Consider the following 24,969-nt stretch of genomic DNA (forward strand, 5'->3'; position numbering starts at 1 on the left):
GTCAATTACATGAGATGAAACCTTGAATCTTTGTTGTTTAGATTTATTGATTTAGAACTAGATGAAACTATGAATCTTTAATGTTTGAAATTAAATGATTGAATCTTTTGAGACTTTGATGTATAATTGTTTGTTGTTTAGGTTTAGAGTTAGATGAAAATTACTAGTTTTAAACTTTGATTTTCTTTTTCTTTTTTTTTTGTCTAGAAATTATGCCACCCATTCCTAAATACAAATACCTATCCGGTAGTCAAAAACGTAAAAATGCATATCATGTGCTTTTGTCTAAAAATCATTGTCCTAATGCTATAAATGCATATCATGTGCTTTTGACACTTTCGGTAATGGTGGCATCGGCAGATAGAAGTTTTTCTAAATTGAAGTGGTTGAAGTCTTGTTTGCGATCGTCAATGTCCCAAGAAAGACTTAATGGATTGGCGATGATATCTCTTCAAAACGAAATATTAGATGGTATGGAATATAAAGACTTGATCGAGAGCTTTGCTTCCGGTAACCACACCTTCCAGATCGAAACTCCGCTGCAAGACAAGCAAAATTGTTGACGGTTTTGGTTGAGGATCGTGTTTGACACAGGCATAAAAAAAAATTTCGCGCCTCCTCTCAGACGGTTCTATCTCCCATGGTACAACAACCGGAATAGTATGTGTACTACCGGAGATGGCTCTCACACCCAAGATTACACAGAGTATAAAGGAATACTATCTCCCACTAGTATTTGCCTTTAAGGAAACAATTTACAAGGAGTGCTCCTCCTTATATACTAAGTTTTGTCATCCCACCTATGTGGGACAAGGTGAAAAATCTCAATCCATTTTTCTCATCTTTGTTTGTTCCTAACATACAACTTCAAGCTTCGATATCTCATTTTATACAACACAAATATAATTATTTGGACATAGTTTGAACACAAACCCATAAATAATTATTTATACAATACATATATAAATATTATTGATGTCCAAAATATTCAGTGAAAAACTCATTTTCACTAAATGTCCAACAACTCAATAAAGATTAAATACCCCTCCTCACTACTACACCACGAATCTATGCAATTTATCAAATCCATTTATTGATAGTTTGATGGACTTTTCACCCATGCAAATTTTACGAATCTTAGTCTACTTTTGGTAGTGGGTGATTGAAGACGGTTGCATCACACCTTAATAGCTTGAAAATAAATGATGAAATTTCTTTAAATAAATACCACCTGGTCAATTATGGTGACGCAAATTTTAGTTGACGACCTGACCCCACACTCACCAGGTGTAGTGTTTAGTTTCATTTCCATTTTAACTTTTCCAATGATTACCTTATGCGTGGTGATTCCCCAAGCAGTACTATTAATACATTTCACCGCTGTACAGGTAGTTAATGCGTGTGAGACATTAAAATTAGCAGTAGTATCCTGTAGACATCACAATTGTAAAATACTATGAATAATGTATTCACCCAAAGCATTTAAAATAAATAAAAAGGGGAGTTCGTGAAACTCATCAGTTTAGCAGTGTGCGCGTATAACAAGTGCTAAAGGAGGTGTCTCCTATGATGCATGCATAATCATCAAATCGGGCCTTATTGTAGCAAATACCATTAGTGTTTGTGATTCTAATTATCATAGTTACACCTAGGGTGATGGAAGATCTTACTATCTATTAATCATGACCAATGACCTTCGGGTTTCTAGATTGTTGGAACATAACTCAGTATCGAGTAAATAAATGATGAAATTTCGTTAAAGAAAGCACCACCTAGCCTATTTAGGTGATGCAAATTATACTTGACCCCACACTTGTTATATATACTATGTTTACTTTCATATCCATTTTAAGTTGGACGATGACCACTTTATCATTGATTTTAATCGAAGATATGCATATATTCAAATACCTCAACCGATGTTGTATCTTACAAATGTAATGTTCCCAAAATTTATATATAAAACAAATTATCCTTATTTGAAAATTAATGCGAATTTTCTTTGGTCATGGGACTATTGTTACTTTTAGCCTTTATTGGACGTACACAATTTCAAATTAGTTACTTTATAACATTGTGATTGTTCAAACAGTTGCGGACCCATGAATTATTTGCAAGGAATACGGATGAGGTGTCCAACCTTATTTTTAAGGGGCGCGGTCGGGTTTTTTGCCTAAAATATTCACTATTTTTTTTCAAGAGGTGCGGCCCCCCACCTTGTCCATAGGGTGGATCGGCATACGTGGCACATAAGTCTAGGTACTTCCATTAATTTGCTATAAACTGTAATATTCATATTTTTTTTTAAATTCAGAAATAAAATTATATTGTTTTTTTAGTTCAGAATTAAAATTCAGATTAGGGTTTCTTAGCGTTGTCTACTACATATACGGACGCCTCCCCCTGCTCTAATACAGTAACCTCAGGGCAAGATGATCGAGAGATCTGATTCTCTGTTTTTGTAAGTTGTTTTCCTTTGGTTGTTTGATTATACATTGATCCTTTCTAAAAGCCGTTGATCTCTGTATTTTCTGGTTTGAACGTCTTCTGATCATTTTTTTTTATATTTGAATTGTGTGTTAGCCATCAGTCCGCTCACTGTACACATCGATCTCTCTTTGCTCTATGTGGATCGGATCATAACATGTTGATTCTTCATAGGTATGGTCAAATCACTGTACACATCGATCTCTCTTGTTATGTTATATTGTTTTTTAGATTATGAATATGTATTTCGAATGTTAACATCGACTTTTATTTCATACTTGGTTAATTTTCTGATTATATTAACTGTTGATGCAACAAACACGAGACCAAAGATAGTAGCTAAGTTAGTTAGGCAAAAAGGTTGAAGGGTTAAACCTTGCCTAACGCAGGTCGCGGGGTCCCCCCACGTTTGCAAGCCGTGGAAGGAGGTTTACTAGTTTGTAGTTGTTGTTTGCTGAAGATTCTTTCTCCGAGATGTTCTCAGATCCAGAAGTGAGAGCAAACGGAATGTGTGTGGTGGATTTGAAAAGGAGTGACCTGTACGTAAGCAAGTCCTCCACACGAATGACCCGAGATTAGTGAATCTGAGCTGATCAGGGGATGTCTTCTGAAGTAAATGAAATGTCATTTTATAAGGGAAGACATCTCCCAAAGTAGCATGTATTAGACTAGTAATCCTGCTTGCAGTGGAGGGTTTCCCCTTTTGGGGTTGAAGGCTTTTGACCCCTGGGTAATAGCATGTATTGTGCAGACCTGCTTTGCTTTTGCGGCTGAGGGTTGGTGAAGCGAGCTCCGGATGTGACTGACCACTGTTTCCTCCTCGCTTTTCCCATCTTACAGCTTTTTAACCATTGAACCGTTTAACCATTTAAGCATTTGCATATTTAGTCACTTTATTTAGTCTTGGGCTACCCCCGTCATCAGCCCCCCAAGTCAGAGGTTTTTTGGGTAGTATGCTCAAAGACTTCTGACTTTTATGCATGTGTTTTATCGCTTGAAGGTTTCAAGGGTTCGTTGCTTGATGGCTTGAAAGGCTGAAGGCAGTTAATATTTGAATTTGAATTTTAAATGACTGACAATTGATTTGATTGATTTATGGCAGTTGATAGGGTGGCGGTTTTGCAGAAGTTATTATTTGCCTTTATTACCCCTATTGTTGGTTCATATTTATTTTATAATTGCAAATCCTTTCCATTTTATTCATAACTTTTCCGAGTTTCTGCCATTTTCCTTCCTTCTCTAAGGTTAGTTTCCTTTACACCTTTCACTCTTCGTTTTCTGTTTTTTCAAAAATGGGTGCTCTTAAAGACTTAGCAAAATCATTTTCTCGGATAACACAAGAGGAGGTAGATTTATTTTGTATGGAACATGGTATTGATAGAAAATTTAACCCAACTGCCCCTGCTTGCGATGTTTCTGTTGATAAACCGAACCCTGGTTCGATTGCTCTTTACTGTCGTCATTTTCAGTGGTCGAATCTTCGTTATCCCTTTTCGTTTTTTGTTTTGAACTTGCTGGAGTATTATCGGGTTTCTTTTGGGCAAGTTCATCCGCAGGGGATGGCTAGGGTTTTGCATTTTGAGGTTTTGTGTCATGCTCTTGGGTATGATCCTTCTTTGTTGCTTTTCCGGCGGTTTTTTCGTTTGGCTAAGAATGGTGACTGGTTCACCTTTGAGACATCAAAGGTTGACACTTGCCTCATTTCGTCTATGGTTACAACACTTGGGTCCTGGAAGGATCGCTTTTTCTGGGTTTCCGAGTCTGTTGTTCCCTTCAAGATGGTGTGGAGGCATCCGGATGCTGTTCTTAATGATCCGGAGCCCTCTGAATCTGAGTTGAATGATGCCTTTCTTACAGCCATTCGGGGGTTCCCTTCGAGGGTTCGTCCCTTCCCAGAACATTTGTTAGTTCTTTTAGGGGTTAGTAACATTTGGGGAAAGCCGATCGGGACCCGGTTCTAATGAGAAATGGCATGGGTATGCATTTTCCCTTCTTGCCCTTTTTGCATTTCCTTTGACTTATGACTTATTTGCTTTTGTTTTGTTCTTTGCAGTCATGTCTGCTTTGGATTTTATCAAAAGTGATGACACTTCTGATGTTGTGTTTGAGGATGCTCCGTCTGTTCTTGGTGAGAATGTTGTGGTTAGGACTGCTGGGCAAAGGTTTGAGGGCACGGGTTATGCTAGTGTTGTCAATGTCAAGGGTTTTCTAAGTCCAACGTTCCCAAGTCTTCAACCCGCCGATCTTCTCGTCGTTTGTTGAAAGCTGGTCCTCAATCCACTTCTACTGAACCAGTGGACTTGTGTGATGATATTGAAGTTTCGGAAGATCAAGGCGGTGAAGCAGGTGCTGAGAAGGATAAGAAGTTGGTTGTGCATGGTAAAAAGGTTCCAGGCAAGAAGGTTGTTGCTACCCCTGTTAAGGAGTCTTCAAGCAGGGACGTTGAAGGGTTAGATCCTGAAGGGACTTATGTGCCTGCTTGGTTAGTGAAAAATGACGATACCTTCAAAGATGCTGCTGTTTGCGAGGATGCTCTTAGTCATCTTGCTCCTCCTTCTGTGCACAAGACCATTGCTGGGATGGATGATGACTTGATGTTGTCTCGGATGGTTTTGAGTACTTGCAACCTTGCTGCTATGCTTCCTCAAGGTATTGCTCGTTTCCGTCAAAGGATGCAGGAATATGAGGAATTCTCCAAGAAGAAGGATAAGATGAAATCCTCCATGGCCTCGATGAAAAAATAGATAGCTGGTTTTGCCGAGAAAGAAGCGGCATGGAAGAAGGAGGTTAGTGATTTGAAGAAGATGCACGAGATTGAGATGGGTGATTTGAAGAAGAGTTTTGAAGCTAACTTGTTGAAGTTAAAAGCTGACCGGGAGACTTTGGTTGTTCAGCAACAGGCTTTTCGTGAGGAGAAAGAGGGGTTGAAGGCTTCAGTTGCTCGTGCTACCGCTGACAATCAATGGTTAAGTGAGCATGGTTTCCAGCAGGTTGTTACATATCTTTTACATTCCAAGGAGTTCAGTGCTGCCCTTGGTGATGTTTATACTAAGCTTCTCAACCTGGGGAAACACCAAGGCCTTATTGCTGGTTACAAGCTTCATGAATCCGGACATCCTTTGGAGAAGTCACCTCTATTTCGTCCCGTGGCTTCTGATGTTTTTAAAGGCTCCGTTGAACAAATGGAGAGGCTAACATATCCTTATGTTCATGAGGTTTCCTCTTGCTTTGGTAAGCCTTTATCTGTTTTTACTGGATTTGAAACCTGAAGGTCTGAACGAAAAGGTGTGCACTGAGGTTTTGGGCTCCCTTTCAAAGAAGAGGTCTTATTCCGGAGATAGTGATGATACTCTCTCGAGTCTGCCTGATGTTTCAAAGGATGTTGGTTTAGAGGCCTCTGCGGTTGGTGGTGATGATGGTGCTAAGGCCAAGAAGTCTAAGAAAGCCAAGAAGTCCAAAGCTGAAGGTTCGAAGCCTTCTGCCATCTGATGATTATTCGTAGCTTTCTTAGCAAAACACTTTATGGTTTGTAATGTTATTTTGAACAATGTTAGGTTTCCAGGAACCCTTAAGGTTCCTGTTGGTGGTGTGTTGGGCCTATATGGCCATTTGAACAGTAGTTTACCTTGCAAGTTACTAGAACTTGCTTTAACTGTTATCTGAAAGTCTTCTATGACTTTCTTTGCTATGATATGATGGTTATTATGTTACTTGTGTTATGTTTTTATGCTTGCTTTGCTTAGTTTGCTTGATAGGCTTTTAACCATTCAAGCCTTTTGGTTAGCTGTTGTTGGGTTAAAGCCTTCAACGTTTCAAGCTTATTATGTGGGTGGTTTGAAGCCTTGATAGCTTCTGGTTTGGTTTGTGTGTTTTATTGAGGGATTTGCTTATTTTTCCTTTGGCAATTGTCATTCTTTTTTAGCCTTGTCTTTGTTGAGTTTACTTTGTCTTTATGTTTTTTACACTTTAAAGGGTTCAGTGCTGCAGACACTTAGCCTTGGTGTTTTTGAACAAGAAGACATAGTATCTATCCTCTTCATTATTTCTTTGTGATTTACTCGATTCCGTGAGCCTATTTGTTGGTTATATTTCTAAGGCTTAAGGAACGATTGGTGTAGGTTGTGACAACTCGAACTTTAGACTTGCTTAGATGTAACGTTACGTTCATGAGAATTGAATTATATGGTTTTAAATGAATGTTTGTTTATGTGCATTATGTGTGTATGTATGTTATGTGTTGCACGAGCCCAAACTACACACTAAAACCCGATTGCACAAGGCTAACCGGTCACACAAGCCCGTTTGGGCCACACTTTGAAATCGGATCCATTAGGCAGCCGAGTTGGGCTCGGCCCACTCCCCACTCGCAAACACAAAACCACATGTGAGGGTTTGATTTTGATTGTTTTGCTAAAACACCACACACACACAAACCCTAGGCGATTTCCTCTCCTTCTCTCGTGTGCTTGGAACCGACGGCAAGAACATCTCCATTCGGATCGTCCTCTTCTCCTTCCCTAATCCGGTTAGTGTGATTGTGATTTGTATTGCTAGATAGCATGTTGTTTATACGTGATTTCATGTTCATTCGGATAGTTGTTGATGATGTGTGATGATAATACTCTTGTTAATCGGTTTTATAGTCACGAAATCGGAATTGTATGATGTTGATTAATCCAAGGTTATGTGCTGTGATTAGGGTCGTGGTTTGTTGATAAGGTTTTGATAAATGTTTATAAGTTTCTTGAATGCATGATCTAATAATCGGCTATCATATATTATTTCGGGTATTAGAATTGATAGGCTACGGGGTAGTTATATTTCGAGGATTAACCTAATTGAATGTTATAAGATATGGTTCATATGCACAATTACTGATTTATTTGCTGGTTCGATGTTCTTGGATTGTTATGAATATGCATGAAATCTGAATTAACTGTTGATTGATCGGAATTGCGAAACTGTCCAAGGTGTTAGCTGAAATCACGGAGTTTAATTGACTAGAATTATGGAAACCAGTTACACACACGCGGTTGCGACTCGGTATCACCACATTGCGACTCGAAACCTCACACCAGCAACAGCACGAACCGCAACCACGGTTGCGAGTCATGTTGCGACTCGTAACCAAACCATGATGAGCCGAGACCACCCGTTGCGACTCGTATTCAGCTGTTGCGACTCGTAACCCCCGGTTGCGACTCGAGATCCCCGTTGCGACTCGAGACCACCTATGCACGTACACTGTATTGGGCTTTCACTGGCACGGGCCCAATCGTTGGGCCAAATGATTGGATTTGTTGACTGTTTGTTATTGGACTAGTATGCGTTTACTATTTGGGCCGCTTGAGAATCTGGACTGTTTAGATTGGGCCGTTATATGAATTGGTTGAAGGTTAATTGGATTGTTTGACTTTCGGGATCGCACATGAATGTTAATGCTATGCTCTTACCTGTTTACATGCATACGTGATAGTAACGTGTTAGCTTACGTGATGCATACGTGTACTACCTTAGTCAAAGCCTGACTTGTATAAACCATGATAGGACGTGGTTGACCATTTACTTGCTACCTGTACTCTTTGTGTATCTGCCGAGCAAACCAAGGTGAGTTCACACAGCCAAGGCATGGGATTCCCGGGTTGGGAATTGGGTTGGATATGTTGATATTGAAAGAGTTACTCGTACTTACGCATTCACTAGACTATAGACCATCGTCCTCAGGATAGTCAGGACACGTTACGTAAAGCCTACGTAACCCAGTATTTGCCATTTGTCTCCCGGGTCGGGAGGACACGTTACGTAAAGCCTACGTAACCCAATACCTTCTACTGTCTTCCGGGTCGGAAGGACACGCTGCGTAAAGCCTACGTAGCCCCCACGCGTACCACTGTCCTTGGGGAAGGGCACGTCACGTAAAGCCTACGTGACCAAGTACGTATTCCTGTTCTCGGTAAAGAAGAACACATGGTCGGAAGTTAGTCTAGTAAGTACCTCTAATGAGAAGCCCTCATTAGTAAGGATAAACGTGGGAAGCCCCCACCGGTAATATAAACACAAGGTTTGGGAAGCCCCCACCTTTGGTACACACTAGTATGGGAAGCCCCCACTAGTTTATACTTATGCACTATGTTATGAACTTATTTTCTGTGAACTCGCTCAACTAGTTTGTTGATTATTTGCTGCATGCCTTGCAGGACCTTAGGTACATTATGGAGCTTGCACAGGGAGGAGCAGGTCGTTGTGGGATACGGATCATGAACTTTATCTGAACTTATAACTGTTTGAGATTACATACTATGCTTCCGCTATTTAGACGATGTTTGGTTTTGAAACATCAATCATGTCATGATGATTTACATTAATTACTTTTATTATTAAATGCTATGTTTGACATGATTGATGGCTTGATCCTGGTCAGTCACGCTCCCAAGCGGTGGTACTCCGCAGTGTGGGATTTTGGGGGTGTGACATAGGTTGATCAGACCTGTCTATGAGACATCATTGTTTTGGCTTAATAAGTGTCATGGAGTTGTATTGATTTAGGAACTCACCCCTTATATAGGTTCATTCAACCCTTGAACCTATTGAGCGATATGGCCCGGGAGCTCATCCCCTTACATGGCCCTTGCCATGGAGTTTTTTGCTAGGTTCTCAACCTGATATTAGGATAGAAAGACAAGTTTGATAAAACAACTTCATTCATTCAAGCAGTACTTGCTTTTTACAAAAGGTTTTCATTTTGATACAAACCAAACTTTTCTGTCTAAACATAGAATTTTCTCAGGGTTTTTCCGTTCCAATGTCTTGGAAGCCTTTTGCCTTCTGAGTCTGCTAGCTTGTAGGATCCGCCCTTGTGTGCTTCGAGGATGGTGTATGGACCTTCCCATTTTGGGCCCAGCTTCCCTTGATTTTCCTTTTTGCTAGCTTCATTGTTTCTGAGGACTAGGTCCCCTGGTTTGAATCGTTCATTCTTAACCTTCTTGTTGTAGTAGGCTTCCATCTTCTGTTTGTATTTGGCTTCTTGTATTGCGGCTTGATCTCGGGCTTCCTCTAGGAGTTGTAAATTCAACATGGTCTCTTGTTGGTTTGTTTCGGGATCCATGTTGACAATTCGTTGGGTTACAACTCCTATTTCAGCAGGGATTACAGCCTCGAATCCAAATATCAAACTGTAAGGCGTTTTCTTGTGGCTTGTTTTTTCGGTTGTTCTAATTGCCCATAGAACACTAGGCAATTCCTCAAGCCAATTGCTTTCATATCTTCCTAATCTCGTCTTGATGCCTTCCACTATGCTTCGGTTGGCCCTTTCAACCTGGCCGTTTGATTGTGGGTAAGCCACTGAGCTAAAGATCTGGTTGATTCTGTATTCTTTGCACCAAAGGCTGAAAGGTTTTTCAGCAAATTGCTTTCCATTGTCAGTGACAATCACTCCCGGAAACCCATAGCGGCAGATGATGTTTTCCCAAACGAAGTCTATGACTTGTTTTCCTGTGATCTTTGCAAGGGGTTTAACCTCTTGCCATTTGCTAAAATAGTCAACTGCTACTAACAAAAATTTCACTCCTCCTTTGCTTGGAGGGAATGGCCCAACAATGTCCATTCCCCACTTATGGAATGGCCATGCCGAGGTTATTTGAACAAGATCATGTTTGGGACTTCTTGGGATTGGGGCATGGATTTGACAAGCATCACATTTTTTCAATTGCTCAATGGTGTCACGATGCATCGACGGCCAGAAATATCCAAGGTTCATGAGTTCTGCAACCACCGATCTAGCTCCAAAATGGGCTCCACAAACTCCTTCGTGTATTTCCTTGATCAGATACTTTCTTTGTTCGGGACCCACACATCTTAGTAAGGGGGCAAGGTAACCCTTTTTGTAGAGGGTTTCTCCTTGTTACACATATTGTCTTGCTTTGATTTTAACCCTTTCGGCTTCTATTTGATCGTTGGGTAGTTCACCATTTTGAAGGAATTTTTTGATGGTAGTCATCCAGTTTGGATCTTCCTCAGTGACTACATCTTGGATTTCCAATTCAACAATCGATGGAGCCTTCAACACTTCAACCAACACCTTTTTAGTGAGGTGGGCAAAGGTGAGGGACGCTAACTTACTTAAGGCATCGGCCTTTTTGTTTTGTGACCTTGGAATTTGCTTGATGCTGCATGTTTGGAAGGTGTTCATCAATTCCTTGGATTTCTCTTTATATCTTCTCATGTTGGGTTCTTTAGCAACGTAGCTGTCGTTGACTTGGCTTGAGACTAGCAATGAATCTATGAATACTTCAAGCTTTTGAACATTCATTTCTTTGGCCAGTCTTAATCCAGCGATCAGTGCCTCGTATTCAGCCTCATTATTGGTGGTCTGAAAATCAAAACGGAGAGCATATGTGAATTCTAACCCTTCAGGGTTGATTAGAACTAAACCAGCTCCTGACCCTTCAACGCTTGAAGCCCCATCGGTGAATAATTTCCAGGCCTCAGGGTTGGAAGGTTCAGTGGTTGTGGTGTTTACTTCGTCAATTGTTTGGTTTGGGACTACCACAAGGAAGTCAGCCAGAACATGAGCTTTAATGGCTTTTCGTGGGACATAGGTGTTGTTGTGCTCACCCAGTTCCACTGCCCATTTTGCTAATCGCCCCGAGTTTTCAGGTTTTTCAAGCACACTCTTAATCGGTTGGTCAGTGACCACTTGTATAGGGTGTGCTTGGAAATACCTTCGAAGCCTTCTCCCTGTTTGAACTAGGGCTAGGGCGAGTTTTTCAAGGGGAGGATATTTTGTTTCAGCTAATTTTAGAGTTTTGCTGAAAAAATAAACGGGTACCTGGGCCTTGTCTCGCTCAATGGTGAGGACTGCACTGATGGCCTCGTCAGCGATTGAGAGGTACACCGATATTAACTCCCCGGTTTCTGGTGCTGCAATATCTGGTAGGGAAGCTAAATGTTGCTTCATTTGATTGAAAGCTTCTTCAGCTTCATCAGTGCATTTGAAATCCTTCTTGTCCGGGCAGTTCTTGAGCGTTTTGTAGAAAGGCAGAGATCTTTCGGCCAATTTTGAGGTAAAACGCTTCAAGGCTGCAAGCTTCCCATTTAAGCTTTCAACCTCCTTCTTGGTTCTTGGTGGTTTAGCTTCGAGGACGGCTTTCACTTTGTTAGGGTTGGCTTTGATGCTTTGCTTTCCAACAATGTGACCCAAGAATTTTCCCTCCTCGAATCCAAATGAGCATTTTTCCGGATTAAGCTTCATGTTAACCTTTCTGAGGTTCTTGAAAGTTTCTTGAAAATCGTCAAGCATTTGATGTTCCGTCTTGCTTTTAATCACCAAGTTGTCAACGTATGCCTCCATGTTTTTGCCAATTTGGCTTTTGAAGGCCTTGTCGACGAGCCGTTGATAGGTAGCTCCTGCATTTTTGAGGCCAAAAGGCATCTTTTGATAACAGTAGATCCCTTTGTCCGTGTGAAAGGCTGTTTTTTCCTCATCCTCTTTCTTCATGAGGATTTGGTGATAGCCTTTGTATGCATCAAGAAAACATTTAAACGAGTATCCTGTGAGGGAATCGACCTTGAGATCAATTTCCGGTAGTGGGTAACAATCTTTAGGACAAGCTTTGTTAAGATCTTTAAAATCTATGCACATTCTCCAAGAGTTGTCAGGTTTCTTGAGCATAACCGGGTTTGCAACCCATGATTGGTACTTGACTTCTCGGAGAATGCTGGCCGACACAAGCTTTTCAACCTCTTGGCAGGCTGCCAGACTTCTCTCAGGTGCCAGGCTTCTTTTCTTTTGGACCACCGGCTTGACATCCGGTGGTATTCTTAATTCGTGCTCGGCAATGTTCCGAGGGATCCCGGTCATATCTTCTGGACACCAAGCGAATACATCGCTGTAATGTGTTAGCAACTTTTCAAGGTATGAAAGGGTCTCCTGAGAAAGGTTTGGGTTGACTCTTATCCGTTGCTCAGGGTATTTAGGGTTTATGACCAACCTTTGCCTGTCTTCTTCGCTGTTTGAGTTTTCACCCTCAATCATGTAAGCTTCCTGCGAGGGTTGAAGGGTTGCTATGCCCCTTTCGGTAGGAAATTTAACCGTGCCATGGCCAACAGACACTGCCATGTAAAATGCACACTGTCCGGGTCTCCCGATGATCACGTCATAGCTTGAGGGGATGTTGATAACCACAAAGGTTAATGATTGGGTTCTTTCTTTTAGTCCTTCGCTGAAACGAACATCAAGGGTTAGCTGCCCCAAAGGCTTGAGGGGTATGTCAGCGATACCTTTTATAGAGGTTCCAGAAGGTTGAAGCCTTGAACGTTCTTCATTGCTCAAACGTCTGAAGAACTTTTCGAACATGATTTTAGTGGCTGCCCCAGTATCTATGTATGCCTTACATGTTTGCAGTGTTCCCACGGTGGCTTCTACCACAAGAGGACTGGAAAGTGGGTCCTTCTCCGTAGGGGGGAAGCAGACACACTGAAGCTCCCAAGCTTCCAACTGCTTTCTTTTATGAGGAACCCTTCCATCGAAACTCACCATATTGACTTCCTTACCCTTTCCTTCAGCCATTTTGTCTCGGACTCCTTTTACCAAATGAGCGAGTTCCCCAGACTTGACAGCCTCTTCTATTCTTTTCTTGAGTTGGAAGCAATCATTAGTGTGGTGACCTTTTTCTTCATGGAACTCACAGTATTGGGTGGAGTTCTCGTTTTTCCTGCTTTTGGGGAGAGGCCTGGGAGGCCGAAAGTTTTGTTTAACTTCTTCTGTTGCAAGAATTTCTTGAGGGGTCTTTGTGAGGGGTGTGAAACTTATGCCTTTTTCTCTGCTTGAAGGGTTCCGACCTTCACACCTTCGAGGGTCTGAACCCTTTGGCCGCCTGTCATAGGAGTTGAAGTTTCCCCTCTTTCTAGCTGGGCTATTGCTTCGCCAGCCGGATCCTCTTTTCCTTTGTTCCTTGATGTCTACAGCTTCCTCTCCCCGAATGTGAGCTTCGACCCTTTCAAGGGCTTCTTCCAAGGTTTTGGGCAGAGACTTGTTGAAATCTCGTGTGAGGTATTTAGAGGTTATGGCATTCATAAAGCCAGCCACCCTCATTTTCTCGTCTGCCCCTACATAGGTCAGACCTTCCTTTTTGTATCGTTCAATGAATGCTCGAAGACTTTCATCATCACGTTGTTTTATCTGGAAGATACTGTCGCGTCTTTGACATATCGCCTTTGTTGGGAGAAGTTTGCCAGAAAACCCCTGCTGAGGTCATCAAAGCTTCGAATGCTTTGAGCAGGTAGGTCGTTGAACCAGATTCTAGCGGATCCAACAAGAGTTTGCATGAACGTTAGGCAACATTCAGCGTTTGACCATTTTTCTATTCGGGCTGCACCAGTGAAGATCTGGAGATGGTCCTCAGGATCTTCAGTCCCATCATACGTTCTGATGTGGGACGGCATCTTGATCTTTGATTAGAAATCATAATCGGCTATCTGCCTTGAGAAGCATGAAAGGTTACTTGGCTTATAGGGTTTAGCCAAGTCCTCTTCAGTCCTTGTATCTGTACTGTTACTATTGTCGTGATTCCCCTGAGTGGCTAACATTTGATTAATTAAGTGTTGCCACGGGAAGTTGGCCATCATCTGGGTCATCATATTGGGTATGAGGTTGAAGCCTTGAAGGCTTCCTAGACCAACCGAGCAGTTTATTCTGAGAGGGGTGCTCGTAACAGCACTTCGTGCTAAAGGGAGCACGGACAGAGCTTGCTCCCATATGGTTGTTACAGAAGCTGGATAGCTTGTCACTAGGGACTGTAGGAGCTGGTCAAGCGTTAGCTCGTGTCCCAAAGGAGCACCACTAGTAAATCGGTTTGGGAAGAGAGGATAGGATGCACCGTAGGATTTGTCATAGTGGACAGATAATGGTGAGGGTTTGGAGGGTTGCTGGGACCAGCCTCACTTCTTGTGGTAAAAGGAGGTAGGGGTGGTCCGGGAGACAGCGTTGGTTCAGGTTCGTCATAGTCTAAACGAATCCTTATACCCTTTTCCATTTCTTTACTCACATGCTGGTTAAGAAGTGACCTTAACTGAAGGAAATTATTTGCGACCCCCTCGGGGGTAAGTTCAACACGTGCTGGGGTTTCAGATACACCGACATTGGGAGATGGAACCCCAGATCTGGACGGAGTTGGTGTGTTGAAGGTAAGGAACTCGGGTGTGCTCCCCGGAGTCGAGAAAGATGTTGGTATAGCCACATGAGCTTGGCCACTACCAGGGGTGGAAGTGTTTGGAATCTGATTCACTTCTCCGGAGATCCACTTTCAGACATGGTAACTTTAAGTGAAGAGAGCTACACTACTAGGTCTTTTTTGAGAAGAAATAGCGGCGTAGCCCCACGGTGGGCGCCAACTTGTTGATGCAACAAACACGAGACCAAAGATAGTAGCTGAGTTGGTTAGGCAAAAAGGTTGAAGGGTTCAACCTTGCCTAACGCAGGTCGCGGGGTCCCCCCACGTTTGCAAGACGTGGAAAGAGGTTTACTAGTTTGTAGTTGTTGTTTGCTGAAGATTCTTTCTCCGAGATGTTCTCAGATCCAGAAGTGAGAGCAAACGGAATGTGTGTGGTGGATGTGAAAAGGAGTGACTTGTACGTAAGCAAGTCCTCCACACGAATGACCAGAGATTAGTGAATCTGAGCTGATCAGGGGATGTCTTCTGGAGTAAATGAAGTGTCATTCATAAGGGAAGACATCTCCAAAGTAGCATGTATTAGACTAGTAATCCTGCTTGCAGTGGAGGGTTTCCCTTTTGGGGTTGAAGGCTTTTGACCCCTGGGTAATAGCGTGTATTGTGCAGACCTGCTTTGCTTTTGCGGCTGAGGGTTGGTGAAGCGAGCTCCGGATGTGACTGACCACTGTTTCCTTCTCCGCTTTTCCCATCTTACACTTTTTAACCATTGAACCGTTTAACCATTTAAGCATTTGCATATTTAGTCACTTTATTTAGTCTTGGCTACCCCCGTCATCATTAACCATTTTTATTAGTCTTGGGCTACCCCCGTCATCAATAGGCAAATAACATGAAGTTTTGTAAGGATACGTCGCCTAATGTGTATTCAGTTATCAAAGCATAAAACCTTCTAAAATCATTTTACTGAAATTAAATACAATTATATTGAAGTAAAGCAACCATAATTGACACCTGGTATATATAAAAAAATTTTTCTCGATCAACCTGATCTTCTACCAAAAAATGATCTATTTGACCAGAAATTTACCAATCGCCCGTTTTGCCCCCTAGGTATCCTTGGATTTTTATTAAAATTTCAACTAATGATCTGATATTTGGCAGGCACTACTTCAAAATGATGCTTTTCTTCAACAGCTTCTTTTACTACCCTAACCTTTTCCCTGTTAACGAACCCACCCCACCATCGTTACCAGTCTGGCAACAATTTTGCTAGTTTTTCCGGTTTTGCCGCACTACCACCCACCACCAATCTGGTATAATTTTTTTATTGTTCTTTAATTAATTTATTCATTTCTTTTAGAAAATTGTGCATGAGTTGATCATTAATTATTTTTTAATCAACCAGCGCGTTGGGACATGGAGGCGCGGTGGTAGCCCTACTACTGTTTTCACGGCGGAATTAGCGATGGATGTTGTGGATTAGCTTTTCGTAATACTGTAGACTACACCATGGCTCGTCGGCTACAATTGTTTGATGCTTTGGATCCGATTAATTTTCACGTCTCTTTATTAATTTCTTTACTAAATTTAGTTTTTTTTTTATTTTTTTTATTTATAAAAAATACAATCATTTCTCTTTCATTTGTTTTAGATGACAATTCATCATGGTGGCTTTGTGAACATTCCGATGATCGAACCATCATGTCTGCCGGAGGAGGCAAGCAGTGGAACCAGCGTGTTCTTACCGGCGTATCCGAAGAGGATCCGTGGTAGAAAAGCTGATGGTGTGAACAACAATAATTGTTATAATAAATCTAGTTGACAATATTCTACTCTTTATTCTTAATAAAACCCATAAAATCTATACAAAATTATAAATCATTAAAATGAATTTAGAAGTAATACTGCTAATAAATGCGTTATTTTGAATTTGAAAGACTTCTTTCTAAAATGAAAGAAATAAATACTATCTCACATTTTTTGTGTTTACTTTTATGCTAGTTGTAGTGTACGGTTGTATTGTTGAACAAATACAAACTGTGTTTTACATGACAACTTTTTTTTTTCACAACTATAATGCAGGTAAGATAAAATAAGACATAAAAACTAAGGCAAACTATGTGAGTTTTATAAAACATATTTTTTCGCTGATTTCTCTCTTATGGATTTCACATCATTAATAAATTGTGTACATCATAATCTATTTATTATGTATTTGGAAATAAATTATTCATGTCGTATTACATACGTTACATATCTACCTTTTTGACATATGCGTTAAATGCAAATACGCGTATTAGGGATGACATAAATAAATAAGTTTTTTTATACATATAAGTTTGTAAGTAATAACTAAATTTTTTTTCATGGTTTATGTGAACATGTAAAAATAATAAGTTTTTTTCTTTATACTTACAAAACAAATAATTCGGACAACAATAATAATCAACATATTCCGAGTTTAACATCATAAACTCAGAACTGATTAAGCTTCTGAATTCTTAACTTGGCTTTGACTTTGTTGACGGTAGACCAGAATGATAAAGCACAGTTACCCGCAGGAACTGTAGGTCCCGAAATCGGAGGATCGATTACAAAACCAAATCCTTGTTTATAGCAAACAAAGTCACGTGCGCGGAATCCACGTAACTAAGCCAAATCAAACATAGAAATCAGTAACAATGAGTTTTAACCAATGAAACACAATCGATTGATTAAACTGGATGAGAATTACAAACCGATACAAACACAGTTTTGACAGAATGTCTTTAAGGGTATGCTCTCATCTCTCTAGCTTCTAAACGTAACAGAATGTGATATAGCAGCCTGGGCTAAAGGAATCGACGAAACTAACTTGGGCTCGACGAAACACAGTGGGCCAGACACTGGGCCAAAACAAGCCCCAATCAGACGACGAAACAAGTCTGTTTCTTCGCTGATCACGACGAAACACAATCAAATGACCAAGGCCTGTTTCGTCGTCATATGTTCGACGAAACAGTCTGTTCCGTCGAAGGCTGCAAAATGTGATCTGGTTGCCTGCAAACAGACAGTTGCAGCAAACCACAAACAAACACAATCATAATGACAGAAATACCCTTGTATGCAACATGCATTGTTCGTGTTGTCATTACATACCAAAAGGAGACAAACAAGTCGGACACAAGCGGATAAGAGGATATCCGACTTGGTCGACGGCAAATACAGATCGATAAACGACAAAAGACCGTTCAAAATACTTCGTAAATACAAGACTAGTTACAGACACAAAAGTGCATCAACAAACTCCCCCTTGTCTGTTACTCGTCTTCCGTCTTCGAATTGTAGGTTCCTGTTTTTCCAGTGGATCCATAACGAAAACTTATCCTTGTTTATCACAAACACGGTAACGGGTGCGGAATCCCCGTGACGGTGCAAACCAAACACGGATAAAAAGAATACGGAATAACCAATGAAGCACCAATCTATTGATTAAATGGGATGACAACCGAGAACAACTGATACACACACAGTTGTTTTAACAGAATAACTCTCCCGGGTATTCTCTCATCTGATTTCAAAGTGGAAACCAGAAAGCTGTTTATATAGTATCCTGGGCCTTAATTACGACGAAACACATAGGGGCTCGACCAAACAAACATTGGACCAGTCATTGGGCCTGAAGAAGCCCAACAGTTGGACGAAACACTGAGTTTCGTCATGCCTTTGTCCAGAGCATGGTGAAACACTTTGTGTTTCATAATGGTTTTGTCCTTATTGGATCAAAACACTTTGTGTTTCATCGTACATTTGTCCTTATTGGATGAAACACATCGTGAGTTTGTCATTTAGTGGGGTGAAACACTTGTGTTTTCATCATGACTTTGTTCTGTAGTGTGATGAAACACTTTGTGTTTCATCAACACAGTGTTTCCCCATGAAGACTTTTGGCCCAGTGAAGGTTAAGGCCCAAAGTCAAAGTGTTTAGCCCAAATGATGTTTGGTCCAGCATAATTATTTGGCCCAGTGAATTATATAAACACACACACCTAGACAACTAATAATCTAAAATGCAACATGCATTGTTCGTTTCACGTTACAAAACTAGTTTAGATAAAGTTGTCGGACCAAGTGGGATAGGAGGATATCCGACTTGGTCTTCATGCTGTGAAAGGCTCGAACCGAACGTGCCGCGTCCACACAAAAATGTATCAACAAACTCCCCCTTGGACGCTGCTGTGAATGGTTCGACTTCCATGTCTTTCATGTCGGAGATCTTCAAAGTCTTCACGCGTCGTAAGAAGAAAAGTGTATCAACAAACTCCCCATTTCAATTTAGAAAGTGCGTTAACAAACTCCCCCTTAGAATGAACTCTCCATTGAGTCATGCTCGTGAATCTTTTTACTTGTCAAATCTTCAGATCCTTGTGGTGTTGATAAAGGGTCAACGGCAACTCGATCAATTTTATCTTTTGAGTGCCTTCACGTCGTGTCTTCATTCCAAAGCTTGTCATCAAACATGTTCTCCTCGCCTTTAGCGTCTGCACATGCAAGAAATCTAAACGCATAATGAGAACAACCGCTTCGAATATAGTCAAAATTAAACAAACGACACATATGAGATCAAATCTCAATCAAACACTGACCGACAACAGTTTGAAAGTTTAAAATTGATCAATTTTAAATCCTTTAACTTTCAAAACTTGTTAACTTCGAACATTTATGAAGATGCAATTGTTTTCCCGGCTTTCGATCAGGATTTTGGGTAGGATAGACTCGAGTTCCAACATCGGTCAATCAAAAATAAACTAGAAGCAAAATCTTTTTTGGATTTTATAAAGTTTATATTAAAACACACCTAAAATCTTTTTGGAATTTTTATTTTTCAAAAGTAAAGACGGAAAACAATAAGTAAATATATACAAAGATGCAGAAACGAAAGCAGTAAAACAAATATTTACAGACATTCTTTTTGCGAGTTTCGAGGGTAGAGAATCATATAAGTGTATGGTCACGCCACAACGCTCTTGTTGTTCATTTAATTAACATTTAGATGAGCATCCTATAATGATTATCGGTATTGTTGTCCACTTAAGCTCAACTTATCAGATGTAATCATGGCGAGGGGATACGTTAAGGTATGATTTATACTTACCGACCGGTGTTCATCCACACACGACACATTCCCGTATCAAGGTATGCACGAGAGTTCATCTTACCGGTGAGTATACCGATTATCATCTGTTTGACCGTATATGATGTGAGAAACTCACTTATTTTGATTGAAAACAAGCCCTATGTGACAGAATCACTATTGATGAGGAACTTGATTTTCAGATGCATGAAGGGCACAAGAGCAAGTCCGTGAACAGGTCAGTACTTTCGTACAGCAGAGAGACGAACTTGACTCCCGGATAAATGTGATATATTATCACTTATTTGAGGGACATGTGATTGTTTGATCACTTATTGAGGTCGTATGCAGTATGTACACGTATGTATAGTAATCATGGAAGATCTAGACTTGCGTCCCCGTTATTTTTCGGTAAAAAGATATAACCATGATACCTAGATGATAAGCAGCATAAAGACCGAATATCTCAAAAACCTCGGCAATCTCTTCAAACGAAATTTCGGTACTAAGACCATATGCCAATGTGTGGTTCCCACCTGATCTTCAGTCGATTAAGATTTATATCACCCTGCACACTTTAAAATGATTGTGAGCCTACCGATACATCTTATATAGAGCTGTTTATCGCTTTTCATTTTAGGTTTAAAGAGGTTTAGACAGACCACTGATGTACTATCATATTCTCTTTTCTCGCTAGGAAACTCATTTTTGTTTTTCTATTGTTTTTGTGTTTTGAAATTTTTCGATGTTTTTGGATTTTTAAATTGGATTTACTCCCCCTAAAATCAACAAACTATGATAAATTTTAAAGACACAAAGGTATTTACAAAAACGATTTCCGATGATGGTTAACTCATGTTTTACCTCAATGTGGTTTACCAAAATTAATTTTAATCAGAATTGAATTGATTGATCGAATTTTGGGAAAATGAGTTGGCACGTCGGTAAGCGGTGTGGACCATGACAACATTGACGAGTTTCATAGTGAATCAATCACGTGTGAGGTGATATTTAAGATCAACGTGTCTGGCCAAAGAGTGTTGTACGAGATAATAATTCAAAAAGCAGCTTAAAAATCGACAACTATAGGAGAGATTAGAAATTCAAAACCGTAATCCTGCAACTTCTTCGTGCATTGCCAGGAATTTGAGCGCTCTCCCAAACTGGATATCCACACGGTGTGGATTTCAAAGTCGATTTTTGTAGCTACTGAGAAATCTCTTGACAACAACAAGATCATCAACCTTTGGTTCCGGCTGGTCTTCCACATTGCACCAGCGAAGGTCATTGACTTTCTCTTTGAGAAGTAGTGTGCTTTTGTTTAATCCAAGCCAAGGCATCCGCACACCCGGTTGGTTTGTTCAACAAACACATTTTCTTCAATCACACCGCGAAGAAATGTACACTGCACTTTCATTTTGTTGATTTTGAACTTCAGAGTGCTGCAGGTGCGTACATTTTGATTGAATCTATCCTGGGACCCGATCAAAGCCTTTAACAATCACACTTTGAAATGATTTGCATTTTGTCGAAGTTATCAATTTCTTTCAACAGACAACTCTGTTTCCCCTTTCTTTTTCTCTCCATCAAAGACAACAATTTCTTCCGTCGCCTATCTTGTGCAAGGACATTCCACTATCAATAATCCTATGACTATCGATAGTTCCTCCTGGAACTTCCTGCACACTTACTCAGAGATTAGTTGGAGAGGGGGACCCAAGCCTTCATAGACTTGGGTTGCCCTTGAGAATCAAGAAATGTAATTTCAATTTCTTGAAGGTTTTCAAACACAGCACCTTCCCCTGAACTTTCACCCGATTTAGGTTTCCAAATTTGTTTTTGTTTACCAGATTGTGTATTATGTACAGTTTCTGGTTTTAAGGGTTGTGACAAACTAGGTTTCCTTTTAACCGTTTTGACTTCAGATTTTAAAGCCATTTCAACAGCTTTGATGTTATGACGTCGTTGTTTCGTTTCTTGTTCCTTAACAGTTCTTTTATCATGTTTTGGAGACACGGGACGATGTTGTGAGTGACCTTGTTCAGAAGGGGTTCTTTCAACAAAATTTGGTTTGGGCGAGTTTGTGCAGTCTTTAATGATGTGCCCAAACTTCCCACATTTGAAACACGTTCTCCTTTCAACAAACTTAGGAGAATTTGATCGACTGGCAGATGTCGAACCTGTAGAACCTGAGGTACTTGCTCTTTCATCACACCCATTTGTATGTTGAGTGTAATTGTTTTGACTGTTACGTTTTAAAATCTTGACTTCTTGTACAAAATCAGTGTTTGATTTGTTTTCAAAAGTCTCAATTTTATCCGTACCCTTTGATGCTACAAATTTGACATTACTGTTTTTCTTCTGATAACGAGCTCCTTTTGTTTCAAATTTTGATTTAGAAATGTTAGGCCTTTGAGCTCGTTGAACTGGTTGTTTGCCCTTAGCAGCAATAGGTTGTTGTTTTGTCAGTGATTTTTGATGTCCGAATTGTTTCCTGATTTCAGCTTTTGGAATTGGATCACATTGTGTTACCACAACTCCGGGGATGGTCGTTCCCAAAAATTTATTCGTGTTGTCTTCAAAAACTTTATCAATCAAAGATGGATTGACATTTTTAATTGGAAATCATTGTCCGAATAAATTTTAGGATCACCGACCAAAGTATACAACACGTTATTGCTCTTAACAGCAAACATACATTCTTTGTCATCCTTGACATTCTTGACAGGATCTATCACTTGCTTGGCAACAGGTTGCACAGTAGGAGTAGGAGGATCACACAGAATATGATTCTCAATTGGAATTTCTACTCCTTTCGTCTCATCAAGTGATTCATCCTGGTCACTTACATCTGGTTCATCATCTGAAGAATCATAGTTCTCAATGGTTGGAGGACTTTGATTTGAAGCACATGATGACTTTTCTTTGTTATCAGATGAGCCCTCCGATGAATTGTCCGGTTTGAACCCTTGGCCAGTAGTAACTTCCTCATAATCAAGAGGCACACTGGCTTCATACCGAGGCATATCCTCTTCATCGGGCATTTTGGTATAGTTGTGTCTCAAAGGGGGTGGACACGCCTTATACCCTACGCCTTTCACGTTCCCTTTCAATTGTTGAACGTCAATTATGTGATTGAGCACAAATCGAGAGTTAGAATAACTCTCCAATTTTTGCTTGATAGCATCATGCTCGCATATGGCTAGTTCCCTTTTGGTTTTCCTCAACAATGTTAATGTAATCGTTAATACTAACTTGTTTATGATAAACAACTTTGTTCACTTCGGAAACACTTTTCTTTAAGGTTTCAATTACATATTTAAATTCCTTTTCATTTCGAACTAAAGCCATATTTGCCTCTTTGCACTTTGACAGTTCAACAACCAAACTCTGATTATGACTATGAACCGTTTCAGATTCACGTTTCAAATCAGCAAATTTAAGTTTCATATCAGCACAATCACTACATATGCTAGGAGTTTCAGATTTTATCTGACTCGTAGAGGCTGAGACATTTGCCATAAAGGCAGATTGACAAGAAAAAGATCCATCTTCAGAATTATAATCTCCAGCATTCGAGCCTTCTTCATCTGAATTCCCGCTATAACCCAAGCTATCATCGCTTTCAGCAAATTCTTCTTTGTGAACATGCTTGATGTGGTTAATGATTTTTGCATAGCAAGCAGTTCCACCTCCTTGATTACCATCTCCGAATTGTACAGACCAATCACATCCTTCATCAGCTTGAACAACTAATGCTCTGTTAGTGTTTGAAGGTCCAGACTGGTTCTAGTTGTTGTTCACCGCTACTATCCCTTTTCCACGGTTATCTTGATTGGCATTGGAAGTACCTGTCTGATTTTTGAACGGATTATGGTTGCCTTGTCTGCTTGGCCGAGTGCACTCACGTTTGAAGTGTCCCCTTTCGCCACAACTGAAACAAGTAACCGCATTGTTATCAAACCCGTACTTCGTATCATTCTTGCCTTCCAATGAAGTTCTTCCTGTTCGAGCCATGAAATCCTTTGCCCGTCTAACAGCACTTGCAAACGCCCACTTGATATCCATTAACTCCATTTCATCACGGTCTATCTGCTGATAATCTTCATTGGTCATATTGATGTTTCCAATGTGACCCGCACAATATGAACTGAACATCATGTTGAGAAGTTCCAAATGTTCCTTAGCAACTTCTACACCGACTTTTGAAAGATTGGAAGTATCAACTCTGACAGTGTTGGTGTTTTGGAGTGAAGGATTGTTGATATAATGTGCTTGTTGTTGTTGGGCTTGTGGTTGGGGTATGGCTTGCGACATATAAGCACTTTGATTCCACTATGGTTGGGCTTGATTGAACTGTGGAAACGGAGATGAACTTGTGTTGGATACAAACGCCGTTTGAAGCTTCGGTTGATGAATAGAACTAGATGAAGGACCAAAGCCAGGCAAATACATTTCTGTGTTTTGAGGAGGTGCAATCATTTTAGCTTTCCGCATTTCCTCTTCGTTCTTGTGTTCCAACTTCTGAATGAATTCATAGAGGGTGCCATTGGCTGTATCCATAGCGCCCGTATGCTTTAGAAGTTCAATGAATGGACTCCACTTAGGAGGTAGAGCATCAACAAACCGTGCAATCATTTCCTGATGAGTTGCAGCAACATTATAAGAACACATTTCACTAATCAAATGATAAAAACGAGAAGTCATATCATTGAGAGTTTCATTATCCAAGAATCGAAATGATTCAAACTCTTTCTTCAATAAATCATGGCGTGTCTTTCTAGAAGCTGCATTTCCTTATCCTCTCGCTACCAATGCGTCCCATAAACTTTTTGTGTTCTTATAATAGGAGAATTGATGGTAGATGTCTTTGTGAAGTGCTTGAGTGAGAATAGCATACGCCTTCTTCTCCAGATCATATGCCTTTTGTCGTCTTCAGACGTATTAGTTAAACCAGCTGAAGTTGATGCTGCTACTTTGAGGGCAGGGTTGCATGCATTAATGAAACATGTCCAAAGTTCGCTGCTTTGCCCTTGAACGTATGTGTGGAAACGACCCTTCCATGATGGATAGTCGTTCATGTGATTTAACTTTAGCGGCCGATTTGTTGCTACCCGTCTCACTCTCACTAAGCAATAGACTTTGAATGCTCTGATTTTGATTCGACACCAATGCCCATTGACTTGCACTTATTGACTG

This window comes from Helianthus annuus, chromosome 11, assembly GCF_002127325.2.
Source record: "Helianthus annuus cultivar XRQ/B chromosome 11, HanXRQr2.0-SUNRISE, whole genome shotgun sequence".
Lineage (NCBI taxonomy): Eukaryota > Viridiplantae > Streptophyta > Magnoliopsida > Asterales > Asteraceae > Helianthus > Helianthus annuus.